General features: G+C 47.4%; 1 protein-coding gene across 4 annotated transcripts in view; it reads left to right on the plus strand.

Moving 5' to 3' along the window:
• LOC126278314 (transcription factor AP-2-epsilon) overlaps positions 1-13,129 on the plus strand; it is a 750,640-nt gene that overhangs the window by 661,731 nt on the left and 75,780 nt on the right. The window lies entirely within an intron of this gene.

A 13,129-nucleotide genomic window follows, 5' to 3' on the forward strand; every position in this document is an offset into this window, starting at 1 on the left:
ATCTGATACTGTGAGTGATGAAGTTTGAAATGAGCGCCCATGCCGCTACATAGTGAAAGATTCAGCCTGACACGAAGACCGGTAAAACCTCAGCATAAGGAGTGCAAGAATAATTATAAGTAAGCGTCCGGAGGCACTGTAGTGAAATGACAACGAAAAACTAATGCAGGGAAATGATATGCCAGGCTGAGATCCAGTGGAAGAACTGTAAGTAATTCATCCACAAAAAAAGTAGTGGCTTACAGAGCATCTGTTCAACCGATGCGGTTTGGTACTTTTGCCGGATTGGATTCAAAAGAGAGAGAGAGAGAGAGAGAGAGATAGAGAGAGAGAGAAGCAGCGTGTCGCTTTTCGTCACAGGATTGTTTCGTATTCGTGAGACGTTACAGAGATTTTAAGCGACGAGACACGGCAACAGGGAGGTCATCGTCTCAGCTATGCAGTACCAATGTACAAAGTGTTTGTTGCTTCTTTCTGTCGGCTTTGTCATTAAAATAGCACTGATCGCTATTCCCATTTTCTATAATAACGCAATATTTCAAACCAAAGTAAATTTTACGAATAAAAATTGCTCCTTTTTGTAAAAAGATTTATTTAAAAACGAAAAATTTCAATACTGCTGCTATGGCTAATTGATATTTCGTTTTCTTGGCTCGGTTATTAGCAGAAAACAAGAACAACACCTGTTATAAACGAGACCAAACAGATACCGAAAAGTACCGGTTATTCAGAACTAAAATACCGGAATCAGTTTTAACCGGTCGGTTTCTTCCGTCACTAATGTACAGGGTCCAATATGTACATATAACAAGCAACAAAGGGAACCAAAGAAAAATTTGAAGTAGGAATAAAGTTCAGGGAGATGAAATAAAAGCTTTGAGGTTTGACGATGAGTTTGTAATACTGAGACCGCAAATGGCTTGGAAGAACAGTTGAAATGAATTGACAGTGTCTTGAAAGGATATACGATGAACATAAAAAAGGCAAGACTCGGATAACGGAGTGTAGTCGAACGAAATCAGATAATTGTGACGTAATTAGCATAGGAAATGCGACACTTAAAGCAGTAGACGAGTTTTGCTATTTGGGCAGCAAAGTAACTAATTACGGCCAAAGTAGAGAAGATTTAAAATGTAGATTGAGAATGGCAAGAAAACCACTTCTGAAGAGTAGAAATGTGTTAATATCGGATATAGACTAAAGAGCCAAAGACTGGTACACCTGCCTAATATCGCGTAGGACCTGAGCGAGAGTGCAGAAGCGCCGCAGCATGACTTGGACTCGACTAATGTCTGAAGTAGTTCTGGAGGGAACGGACACTATAAATCCTGCAGTGCTGTCCATAAATCCGTAAGAGTACGAGGGGGTGGAGATCTCTTCTGAGTAGCACATAGCAAGGCATACCAGATATGCCCAATAATGTTCATGTCTAGGGAGTTTGGCGGCCAGCAGAAGTGTTTAAACTCAGAAGGGTGTTCCTGGAGCCACTCTGTAGCAATTCTGGACGTGTGGGGTGTCGCCTTGTCCTGCTGGAATTGCCCAAATCTGTCGGAATGCACAGTGGACTCGAATGGATGCAGGTGATCAGACAGGTTGCTTTCATACGTGTCACCTGTCAGAATCGTATCTAGACGTATTACGGGTCTCATATCACTCTAACTGTACACGCAGCATTACAGCATTACAGAGCCTTCACCAGCTTGAAGAGCCCTTGCTGACACGCAGGGTCCATGGTTTCATGAGGTTGTCTCCATATCCGTACACGTTCATTCGCTCGACTCGTCCGAGCAAGCAACACGTTTCCAGTCATCAACAGCCCAATGTCGGTGTTGACGGACACAGGCGAGGCGTAAAGCATTGGTTGTGCAGTCATCAAGGATAGACGAGTGGGCCTTCGGCTCCGAAAGCCCATATCGATTATATTACGCTGAATGGTTAGCATGCTGACTCTTGTTGCTGGCCCAGCATTGAAATCTGCAGTAATCTGCGATAACGTTGCACTTCTGTCACGTCAACGATTCCCTTCAGCCGTCGTTGCTCCCTTTCTTGCAGGATCTTTTTCCGGCTCTACCGATGTGGGAGACTTGATGTTTTACCAGATTCGTGATATTCACGGTACACTCGTGAAATGTTCGCAAGGGAAAATCTCCACTTCATCGCTACCTCGAAGATGCTGTGTCCCATCACGTTCGTACTCACTTAAAACTTAGTAGCCGGTCGCGGTGGCCGAGCGATTCTAGGTACTTGCGTCCGGAACCGAGCGACTGCTACGGTCGCAGGTTCGAATCCTGCCTCGGGCATGGATGTGTGTGATGTCCTTAGGTTAGCTGGGTTTAGGTAGTCCTAAGTTCTATGGGACTGATATCCTCAGATGTTAAGTCCCATAGTGCTCAGAGCCATTTGAACCATTTGAACCAAAACAAAATAAACTGCCAATGCAGCAGCAGTAACCGATCTAACAGCTGCTCCAGACCCTTATTGTCTTACATAGGCGTTGCCGACCGCAGCGCCATGTTCTGCCTGTTCACATATCCCTGTATTTGAATACGAGTGCGTATACCACTTCCTTTGGCGCATAAGTGTAGATTTAAATTTTAGGAAGTCTTCTCTGCATGGAGTGTAGCCATGTGTGGAAGTGAAACGTGGACAAAAAACAGTTTATACAAAAGGAAATTAGAAGCTTTTGAAACGTGGTGCCACAGAAGTATGCTGAAGATTGCGTGTCAGTCACGTAACTAATGATAAAGTACTGAATAGGAGACAAGAAATTTGTGGTATAACTTGACTAAAGGAAGGGATCGGTTAATAGTAGATATTCTGAGACATCAAGGGATCATAAATTTAGTTTTAGTTGTTGTGGTCTTCAGTCCAGAGACTGGTTTGATGCAGTTCTCCATGCTACTCTATCCTGTGCAAGCTTCTTCATCTTCCAGTACTTACTACAACCTACATCCGTCTGAATCTGTTTAGTGTATTCGTCTCCTGGTCTCCCTTTACGATGTTTATCCTCCACGCTGCCCTCCAATACTAAATTGGTTATCCCTTGATGTCCCAGAACGTGCCCTACCAACCGATCCCTTCTTCTAGTCAAGTTGAGCCACAAATTTCTCTTCTCCCCAATTCTATTCAGTACCTCCTCATTAGTTATGTGACCTACCCATCTAATCTTCAGCATTCTTCTGTAGCACCACATTTCAAAAGCTTCTATTCTCTTGTTGTCTAAAGTGTTTATCGTCAATGTTTCACATCCACACATGACTACACTCCATACAAGTACTTCCAGAAAAGACTTGCTGACACTTAAATCTATACTCGATGTTAACAAATTTATCTTTTTCGGAAACACTTTCCTTGTCATAGCCAGTCTACAATTTATATCCTCTCTACTTGGACCATCCTCAGTTATTTTGCTGCCCTAATAGCAAAACTCATCTAATACTCTCATCTCCTAATCTAATTCCCTTGGGATCACCTGATTTAATTCGACTACATTCCATTACCGTCATTTTGCTTTTGTTGATGTCGACCTTATATCCTCCTTTCAAGACACTATCCATTCCGTTCAGCTGCTCTTCCAGGTTCTTTGCTGTCTCTGACAGAATTACAATGTCATCGGCGACCCTCAAATCGTTTATTTCTTCTCCAGGATTTTAATTCCTACTCCGAATTTTCCCTTTGTTTCCTTTACTGCTTGCTCAATATAATGATTGAATAACACGGGGAAAGGCTGCAACCGTGTCTCACTCCCTTCCCAACCACTGCTTCCCTTTCTTGCCCCTCGTCTCTTATAACTGCCATCTGGTTTCTGTACAAATTGTAAATAGCCTTTCACTCCCTGTATTTTACCCCTGCCACTTTCAGAATTTGAAAGGGAGTATTCAAGTCAACATTGTCAAAAGCTTTCTCTAAGTCTACAAATCCTAGAAACGTAGATTTGCCTTTTCATAATGTATTTTCTAAGATAAGTGGTAGGGTCAGTATTGCCACACGTGTTCCCACGTTTCTACGGAATCCAAACTGATCTTCCCCGAGGTCAGCTTCTACTAGTTTTTCCATTCGTCTGTAAAGAATTCGTGTTAGTATTTTGCAGCCGTGGCTTATTAAACTGACAGTTCGGTAATTTTCACATCTGTCAACATCTGCTTTCTTTGGGATTGGAATTACTATATTCTTCTTGAAGTCTGAAGGTATTTCGCCTGCCCCATACATCTTGCTCACCAGTTGGTAGAGTTTTGTTAGGCCAGGTTCCCCAAGGATGTTAGTAGTTGTCTACTACCAGGGCCCCCTCTCAACTTACGTCTTTCAGTGCTCTATCAGATTCTTTACACAATATGATGTGACCCACTTCATCTTCATCCACATCCTCTTCCATTTCCATAATATTGCCCTCAAGTACACCGCCCTTGTAGAGACCCTCTATCTACTCTTGCCATCTTTCTGCTTTCCCTTCTTTGCTTGGAACTAGTTTTCCATCTGATCCCGTGATATTAATAATGGTGGTTCTCTTGTCTCCAGAGGTCTCTCTAATTTTCCTGTAGCCGTTATCCATCTTACTTCTAGTGATATATTGTTAGGCCTGGCTCTCCCAAGGCTGTCAGTAGTTCTAATATGGACTGTTAATAAGTGTGCGTGCGTGTGTGCGGAGGGCGGGAGTGGGGGGGGGGGGGGGAGGGGGCAGGGGTGGCCTGGGAAATGAATACAGTAAGCAGATTCAGGAGGATGTGGGTTGGTTCTGAGATGGAGAGTCTCGCACAGGATACAGTAGCACGGAGAACTGCATCAATCCAGTCTTCGGACTCAAGACTACAACAATAATGTATAGTTTAACAAGAGCAGTGAATGGATGTTCGGGGCGGGGGGGGGGGGGGGGGGGGGTTGCTGAGGCCACACAACCCTGTCTTAGTCTCTTCCCAGTGACTGCCTCTGCTCCACGTCCTTCGGCTCTTGTAACGGCAGCCAGCAAACCCGGACTGTGCGTTTGTCCAGAGCGAGCGTCCAACCCAGCGGCTGCCGCACAGAGATATATTACGCCGTTAACGAGCCCCGCCGGCCGGCTTCCCGCCTTCTCTCAGCGGGGCTCCCTCTGCGTCGCCCGCAGACGCCGAGCGCCGGCGGTCAGCCACCCATCGCGTATCCTCGTGTTGAGCCGCGCCGCCGGCGGCCACAGACGCGGGCGTGGGCGCCGGCCGCAGGAAGTTCGCACAGTGCGTTAACGGCGCCCCGCACAACAGAAGACGGCAGCGGCTTCCTCCGACCGAGGCGGCCGCGTCTTGCGAAAGCGGCAGCCAATGACCGCCGCTGTCCGGTTTATCCGGCGGCAAATTGACCCGGTGCAATAAACACCCCGCCCGGCAATTAACCGGCACCAGGAGCGCCGTTCTACATTTAGAGGAGGCTGCTTCCCGCGAGCACTAAGGGAGATGACCTCTTACTGATACTATCCCGGTTTTCCCTCAATTCTGGACAAGAACCTGTTCCGCAGGGCGTTCCACAACTTCCTCTTACGAATTTCTACGGCTTGACCAATGACGTAGCGGAGAACTCCCCTTTCTGTTTATTATTTTTTATTTTAATTTTATTTTATTTAGAAAAAATTTGTCCAGGTGCGAGTGGGACTCGCGCATTTTGGGTTCTGTACAATCCTAATTATGTATTAGACACTTCATTCACTCCGGGAACGAGGATATTGATTTTTGTCTGTAATTGGCACTCATACTGGCAAATTATCGGTCCCGGGCATTCCAAAATTCGCCGGCCGGTGTGGCCGAGCGGTTCTAGGCACTACAGTCTGCAACCGCGCGACTGCTACGGTCGGAGGTTCGAATCCTGCCTCGGGCATGGATGTGTGTGGCGTCCTTAGGTTAGTTAGGTTTAAGTAGTTCCAAGTCTAGGGGACTGAAGACCTCAGATCTTAAGTCCTATAGTGCTTAGAGTCAAACAGTTTAGACAAGAACAGAATGGAAGCTTTTGAAACGTGGTGACACAGAAGAACGCTGAAGATTTTAAAGAGTAGACCACATAACTAATAAGAAGATACTGAATACAATTAGAGAGAAGAGGAATTTGTGGCACAGCATGACAGGCGAAGGGATTCATTGGTAGGACACGTTCTGAGGCATCGAGGGATCACCAGTGTACTACTGGAGAAAGCGTGGAGGGTAAAAGTAGTAGAGGGAGATTGGTTCAAATGGCTCTGAGCACTATGGGACTTTACTTCTGAGGTCATCACTCCCCTAGTAGAACTACTTAAACCTAGCTAACGTAAGGACATCACACACATCCATGCCCGAGGCAGGATTCGAACCTGCGACCGTAGCAGTAGCTCGGTTCCGGACTGAAGCGCCTAGAACCTCTCGGCCACCGTGGCGGGCTGTCAGGGCTTCACCTTCCATTGCTGGTAGTGGAGGCTGAAGCTTTGACAATGCCTGCCACTCGTGCTGTCTAAACGTCGGAAAAAGCATCACACAGACGACGGCCGAAGAAACAGGGACTGAAGCCAACAGCCATTTTGTCAACAAGTGGTCAAAGAGACTTAGCAATTTTGTATTCCCATTTGACTTCCCTAAACATCTCCGTAATGCTGCGTGCTGTTCGAACCTACCGGTAACAAATCTACCAGCCCGCCTATGCACTGCTTCGATATCTTCCTTTAATCCGACTTGACATGGATCCCAAACACACTAGCAGTACTCAAGAACAGATTGCGTTAGTGTCCTACATGTTAAAAAAAAAAAAGTTCAAATGCGTGTGAAATCTTATGGGACTTAACTGCTAAGGTCATCAATCCATAAGCTTACACACTACGTAACCTAAATTATCCTAAGCACAAACACACACACCCATGCCCGAGGGAGAACTCGAACCTCCGCCGGGACTAGCCGGTCCTACATGCGGTCGCCTTTACGGATAAACAACACTTTTACAGATAAAACGTAGTCGACCATTACACAGTACGATAAAATGTGTTCATAGCCTTCCGGATTTAGTGTTTTCTTAAGCACATGCGGAGACCGCACCCTAATTACGAAAAACACCCTCTTACTCTAACATCGCCTACTGTGCATTTCGTTGTTGCCTCTACACACGATGGCAGAAAATCTGTCGAAGATAGTCCCACACACACACACACACACACACATTTGTGCGTATAGTGTCATATCACTATCAACTGCACACGTGTGAATGCCAGGGTACACGACACATATTATCGCTATCGACGAATATGTTGCAGTTTCTCGTTACTGTGCGGTAGTCGGTGAGCGGAGTAGACCGGATAAAATTAAGCTTACGCGCGCTACATCCTCGACTTTGCCAGGTAATTGCAGATTGCTGTAGCGTCATCTAAGCAATCCGTCTCCCAAGGGGTCACACTACCGTTTTCCCATGGCGGTAGGAGGCCTACAACGCAGATCTGCTCTATGCTACTCACAGTTCCGGCAGCCTCGATTTATCTCGTTAACGGTGCGGCGGATGTCGGCCTAATGGTGAACGCTGAGCAGAGCTGGCTGACAGCATCTCTAGGCAGGAAACACACACACACACACACACACACACACACACACACACAATGAGACCGGGGATTCCTGCGCCCAGAACAAACAGGAAGCAACACGCCCAACAGCAGACGCTGCCTGCTCTCGCTGCCAACCTGTCCCGAGATTAAGATTTCCCTGGAAAGCTTTGCTACAGTTTACGGCCGCGACCACTGGCGAGGAAAATATATCGGAGCTGACGCGCGCTGCGCTTGATGGAAGTACTAAACGAGAAACTCGTCCGAAACTCTTTCTGTCTTCCATTTATGGACGTGAGTGTTTGCTTCAGTGCATGCTTTGCAGCGAAACGCCGTTTTATTCCAACACAATTCTTACTATCTTGATGCTGTGATTTTTTTCCCCTGCCGTTCTAGAAAGTCTCACCGGAAAGGCGGTAAAAAAGCAGAGAACATTTACGGCAGTGGAGCTCTTTAAATGCTGACTCCTTGGCGGCGCTGATGACGCAAATGTGTGTCGAAATTTTTCCCCCGCTGGATACGTCTTGGATATTATCTGACTCAGCGAAGCACAGTTGTCGTCACCTGTGGTTTTCATTCTCAAGCATGGCGTGGAATCCCAAAGATTTGGTCACTTTGCAGTTTTTACATTCAAAGATCGAAGTTAAATCTAAAGTTGACATTTAATGTCGGAAAAAAAATATAAACTCCAATGCCTTGCTCTCGGACTGGTGTTACACATGCGTTGTGCTCTTTATGTTGACACTGCTACTCATTTGCAAACTTTATACGTCGACTAAACACTTTACGCCTTTTGACGAGCAGACCGACTTCACAGCGTGAATAACACTCCACTGAGTGAAGACAACAACAAAAATGTGTAACTGGTAATCAAACGAATAGCTGCAGAGAATCGGTACGACACAAACATTAGAGACAAACTGAATCAGAAAATTAAAATAAAAGTTGAACGGACACCTTATACACAGAAACAGAGAGATCACCACCAATACACACACAGACACTCAGAACATAAATACACAAAACACGCACAGAAGCACAGGTGAACAAGAGACGCAGAACAACAAGCAAGAGGTACACTGTCGCTTACAAGAACATAGCAGCTCCACAGGATAGCCTGTTGCTGTTGTGGTCCTAAGTCCTAAGACTGGTTTGATGCAGCTCTCTATGCTGCTCTATCCTGTGCTAGCCTCTTCATCCCCGAGTAACTCCTGCAATCTATATCCTTCTGAATCTGCTTTGTGTATTCATTTCTTGGTCTCCCTCTACTAGCCGCCCGCGGTGACAGAGCGGTTCTAGGCGCTTCAGTCCGGAACCGCGCGACTGCTACGGTCGCAGGTTCGAATCCTGCCTTGGTCATGGATGTGTGTGATGTCCTTACGTTAGCTAGGTTTAAGTAGTTCTACGTTCTAGGGGACTGATGACCTCAGATGTTAAGTCCCATAGTGCTTAGAGCCATTTTTTGAAGCCCTGACAATCCCAGTCACTCGTGCTGACAAAATTTCAGAAAAACCATAAAAAACAATTGTCGGCCGAACAAATGGTTCAAATGGCTCTATGCACTATGGGACTTAACATCTGAGGTGGTTAGTCCCCAAGACTTGGAACTACTTAAACCTAACTAACCTAAGGACATCACACACATCCATCCCCAAGGCAGGATTCGAACCTGCGACTGTAGCAACAGCGCGGGTCCGGACTGAAGCCCTTAGAACCGTTCGGCCATAGCGGCCGGCTCTGCCGAACAACCAGAGACAGAAGCCGACACGCAGTTTGTCAAATGGGAATCTACGGAGGGAAGAGGATTTTTTCGGGCGATCACTGTTGAGAAAATTTAGAGAACTGGAATCTGAGGCCGACAACAGTATGAATTTAGTGCCTCTAACATACGTTTCGCTTAAGGATCACGAAGATAAGTTACGATAACCAGCAATCAAACGGAGGCATGTAGATAGTCTTTTTTCCCTTGTTCTTTTTGCGAATGGAGCAGTAAAGGAAGTGGCTAATAGTGGTACAGGGTACCCTCCGCGAAGCACTATGTGATAACTTGCGGAAGTGTCTCTGTAGATGTAAATGTACTGCCTACTGTAGTGTAACATTTCGGAGACAATGATATTTTGTAGCAGCAACCTTTTATAAGGCAGAATTTGTGGGTCAATGGTTTGTAGACAATAGCTTGAAATGAGCTGGCTTGGCTGGAGTCCTGACCTGTACCCAATGGAACACCTTTGCGTTGATTTAGAACATAGACTTCGCTCCAGACTCCAGCGTCCAAAATCTCTACCTTCTCTGGCTTTGGTTCTTGACTAAGAGTGGGCTGTCATTCTCCTAAAGGCATTCAGATACGTCACTGAAAGTGTCACCAGCAGAGTACAAGCGTCATAAGGGCGCAGGGTGGACAAAACCTACGTTTTAATCAGGTAGCATACATTCTCTTCAAGCCAGTTTAGAGAGCATGGCCAAGGGTACTTCCTAATCAATACACTCCTGGAAATTGAAATAAGAACACCCTGAATTCATTGTCCCAGGAATGGGAAACTTTATTGACACATTCCTGGGGTCAGATACATCACATGATCACACTGACAGAACCACAGGCACATAGACACAGGCAACAGAGCATGCACTATGTCGGCAATAGTACAGTCTATATCCACCTTTCGCAGCAATGCAGGCTGCTGTTCTCCCATGGAGACGATCGTAGAGATGCTGGATATAGTCCTGTGGAACGGCTTGCCATGCCATTTCCACCTGGCGCCTCAGTTGGACCAGCGTTCGTGCTGGACGTGCAGACCGCGTGAGACGACGCTTCATCCAGTCCCAAACATGCTCAATGGGGGACAGATCCGGAGATCTTGCTGGCCAGGGTAGTTGACTTACACCTTCTAGAGCACGTTGGGTGGCACGGGATACATGCGGACGTGCATTGTCCTGTTGGAACAGCAAGTTCCCTTGCCTGTCTAGGAATGGTAGAACGATGGGTTCGATGACGGTTTGGATGTACCGTGCACTATTCAATGTCCCCTCGACGATCACCAGAGGTGTACGGCCAGTGTAGGAGATCGCTCCCCACACCATGATGCCGGGTGTTGGCCCTGTGTGCCTCGGTCGTATGCAGTCCTGATTGTGGCGCTCACCTGCACGGCGCCAAACACGCATACGACCATCATTGGCACCAAGGCAGAAGCGACTCTCATCGCTGAAGACGACACGTCTCCATTCGTCCCTCCATTCACGCCTGTCGTGACACCATTGGAGGCGGGCTGCACGATGTTGGGGCGTGAGCGGAAGACGGCCTAACGGTGTGCGGGACCGTAGCCCAGCTTCATGGAGACGGTTGCGAATGGTCCTCGCCGATACCCCAGGAGCAACAGTGTCCCTAATTTGCTGGGAAGTGGCGGTGCGGTCCCCTACGGCACTGCGTAGGATCCTACGGTCTTGGCGTGCATCCGTACGTCGCTGCCGTCCGGTCCCAGGTCGACGGGCACGTGCACCTTCCGCCGACCACTGGCGACAACATCTATGTACTGTGGAGACCTCACGTCCCACGTGTTGAGCAATTCGGCGGTACGTCCACCCGGCCTCCCGCATGCCCACTATACGCCCTCGCTCAAAGTCCGTCAACTGCACATACGGTTCACGTCCACGCTGTCGCGGCATGCTACTAGTGTTAAAGACTGCGATGGAGCTCCGTATGCCACGGCAGACTGGCTGACTCTGACGGCGGCGGTGCACAAATGCTGCGCAGCTAGCGCCATTCGACGGCCAACATCGCGGTTCCTGGTGTGTCCGCTGTGCCGTGCGTGTGATCATTGCTTGTACAGCCCTCTCGCAGTGTCCGGAGCAAGTATGGTGGGTCTGACACACCGGTGTCAATGTGTTCTTTTTTCCATTTCCAGGAGTGTATTTATCAGTTACATAATATTTGCAATGGGAGCGATGCAAAAAAGGCTTTGTGAGCTTCAGCCAACGTCCAGTTTCTGGTGGATGCGATATTTGTACACCAACGCTGAACCTGCAATGTAATGAATTTGTTCGTTGAAATTAAAATTTGTGCTAGACTAGAATTCGAATCGGGAGCTCTTGGTTATCGTGAGAAATCTTTTAGGCGAACCGCGTACGCTTTGTCTTCGTCCTCTTTCGCTGAATCAAGACCCAGGGTACTACCAAAACCATGTACTGTGGAGCAATGGAAGAATGTAATTTGGTCAGTTGAATCTTGTTTCATACTGTTTTCAACTTCTGACCAAATCTGCGTTCGAAGAGTGAAAGGTGGCGGTGATTCGGTGCTGATTCAGGCAGCCACATCGTGGTATCCAACGTGCCCCGTGGTTACTTTCAAAGTTTTTACCGCCATGAAGTATGTGACTATTTTGGCTGTTCAGGTCCATCTCGTGGAGCTATGTTTGTTCCCCAATGGTGATGCTGCGTTCCAAGAGGTCAGGGCCCCTGATCATGCTGCGCGAGGATGAACTGTCGCATCTCCTCGGCCACCACATTCGCCAGATCTCTATATTATTGAGCCTTTGTGTCCCGATTTGGAGACAAGAATTAGTTGTCTCTTTTCATCTCCGTCATCGTTACCTGAACTTTCCATTATTTTGCAGCATGAATGTTGTAATATTCCCTTGAAAACCACAAAAGAACCGTATTTATCCATTCCGAGACGACTGGAAGCTGTTCGCTATACTAATAGGTTCCTATACCGTATGGGACATTGTGATGTGTTGTGCCTTTGACTTCTCCATATTTTTGTCCATCCCCGTAAGAAGCGTCGGATTGGTTGGCTGGTTGGTTGATTGATTTGGGGAGGGGCCAAACAACTAGGTCATCGCTCACATCGATTAGGGTATGACGGGAAAGGAAGTCAGCCATGCCCTATCAAAGGAACCATCCAGGCATTTGCCTGGAACGATTTAGGAAAATCACGGAAAACCTAAATCATGAAGGCCGGACGCGGGTTTTACCGTCGTTCTCCCGAATGCGAGTCCAGCACAGTAATCAATGTGCCAACTTCATGAAGCGTCGGGTGCATCAGTACCAGCATAGAGTAAAAGAGATTTATTTCATTGAGGCGGTTCTAGGCGCTTCAGTCCGGAACCACCCTGCTGCTATCGTCACAGGGGTTCGAATCCAGGCTCGGGCATGGATGTGTGTGATGTCCTAAGGTTAGGTGTAAGTAGTTGTAAGTCTACGGGACTGATGACCTCAGATGTTAAGTCCCTTAGTGCTTAGAGCCATTTGAACTGTATGAACCAGTTGAACCACAGAGGCGCAAGTAACTTCAAGCTAAGGCCACCCTGGCTAGCCACGCGGTCTAATGCGCTGCTTCCCGAGCGATAAGGCGTGCCGGGCCCCGGCAGGAATCCACCCAGCGGATTAGTGTCGAGGATTGGTGTGCCGGCCAGCCTGTGGATAGTTTTTAAGGCAATTTTCCTCAAAAATGGTTCAAATGGCTCTGAGCACTATGGGACTTAGCATCTACGGTCATCAGTCCCCTTGAACTCAGAACTACTTAATCCTAACTAACCTAAGGACAACACACAACACCCAGCCATCACGAGGTAGAGAAAATCCCTGACCCCGCCAGGAATCGAACCCGGGAACCCGGGCGCGGGA

Source organism: Schistocerca gregaria, chromosome 6 (assembly GCF_023897955.1).
Source record: "Schistocerca gregaria isolate iqSchGreg1 chromosome 6, iqSchGreg1.2, whole genome shotgun sequence".
NCBI classification, from domain to species: Eukaryota; Metazoa; Arthropoda; class Insecta; order Orthoptera; family Acrididae; genus Schistocerca; species Schistocerca gregaria.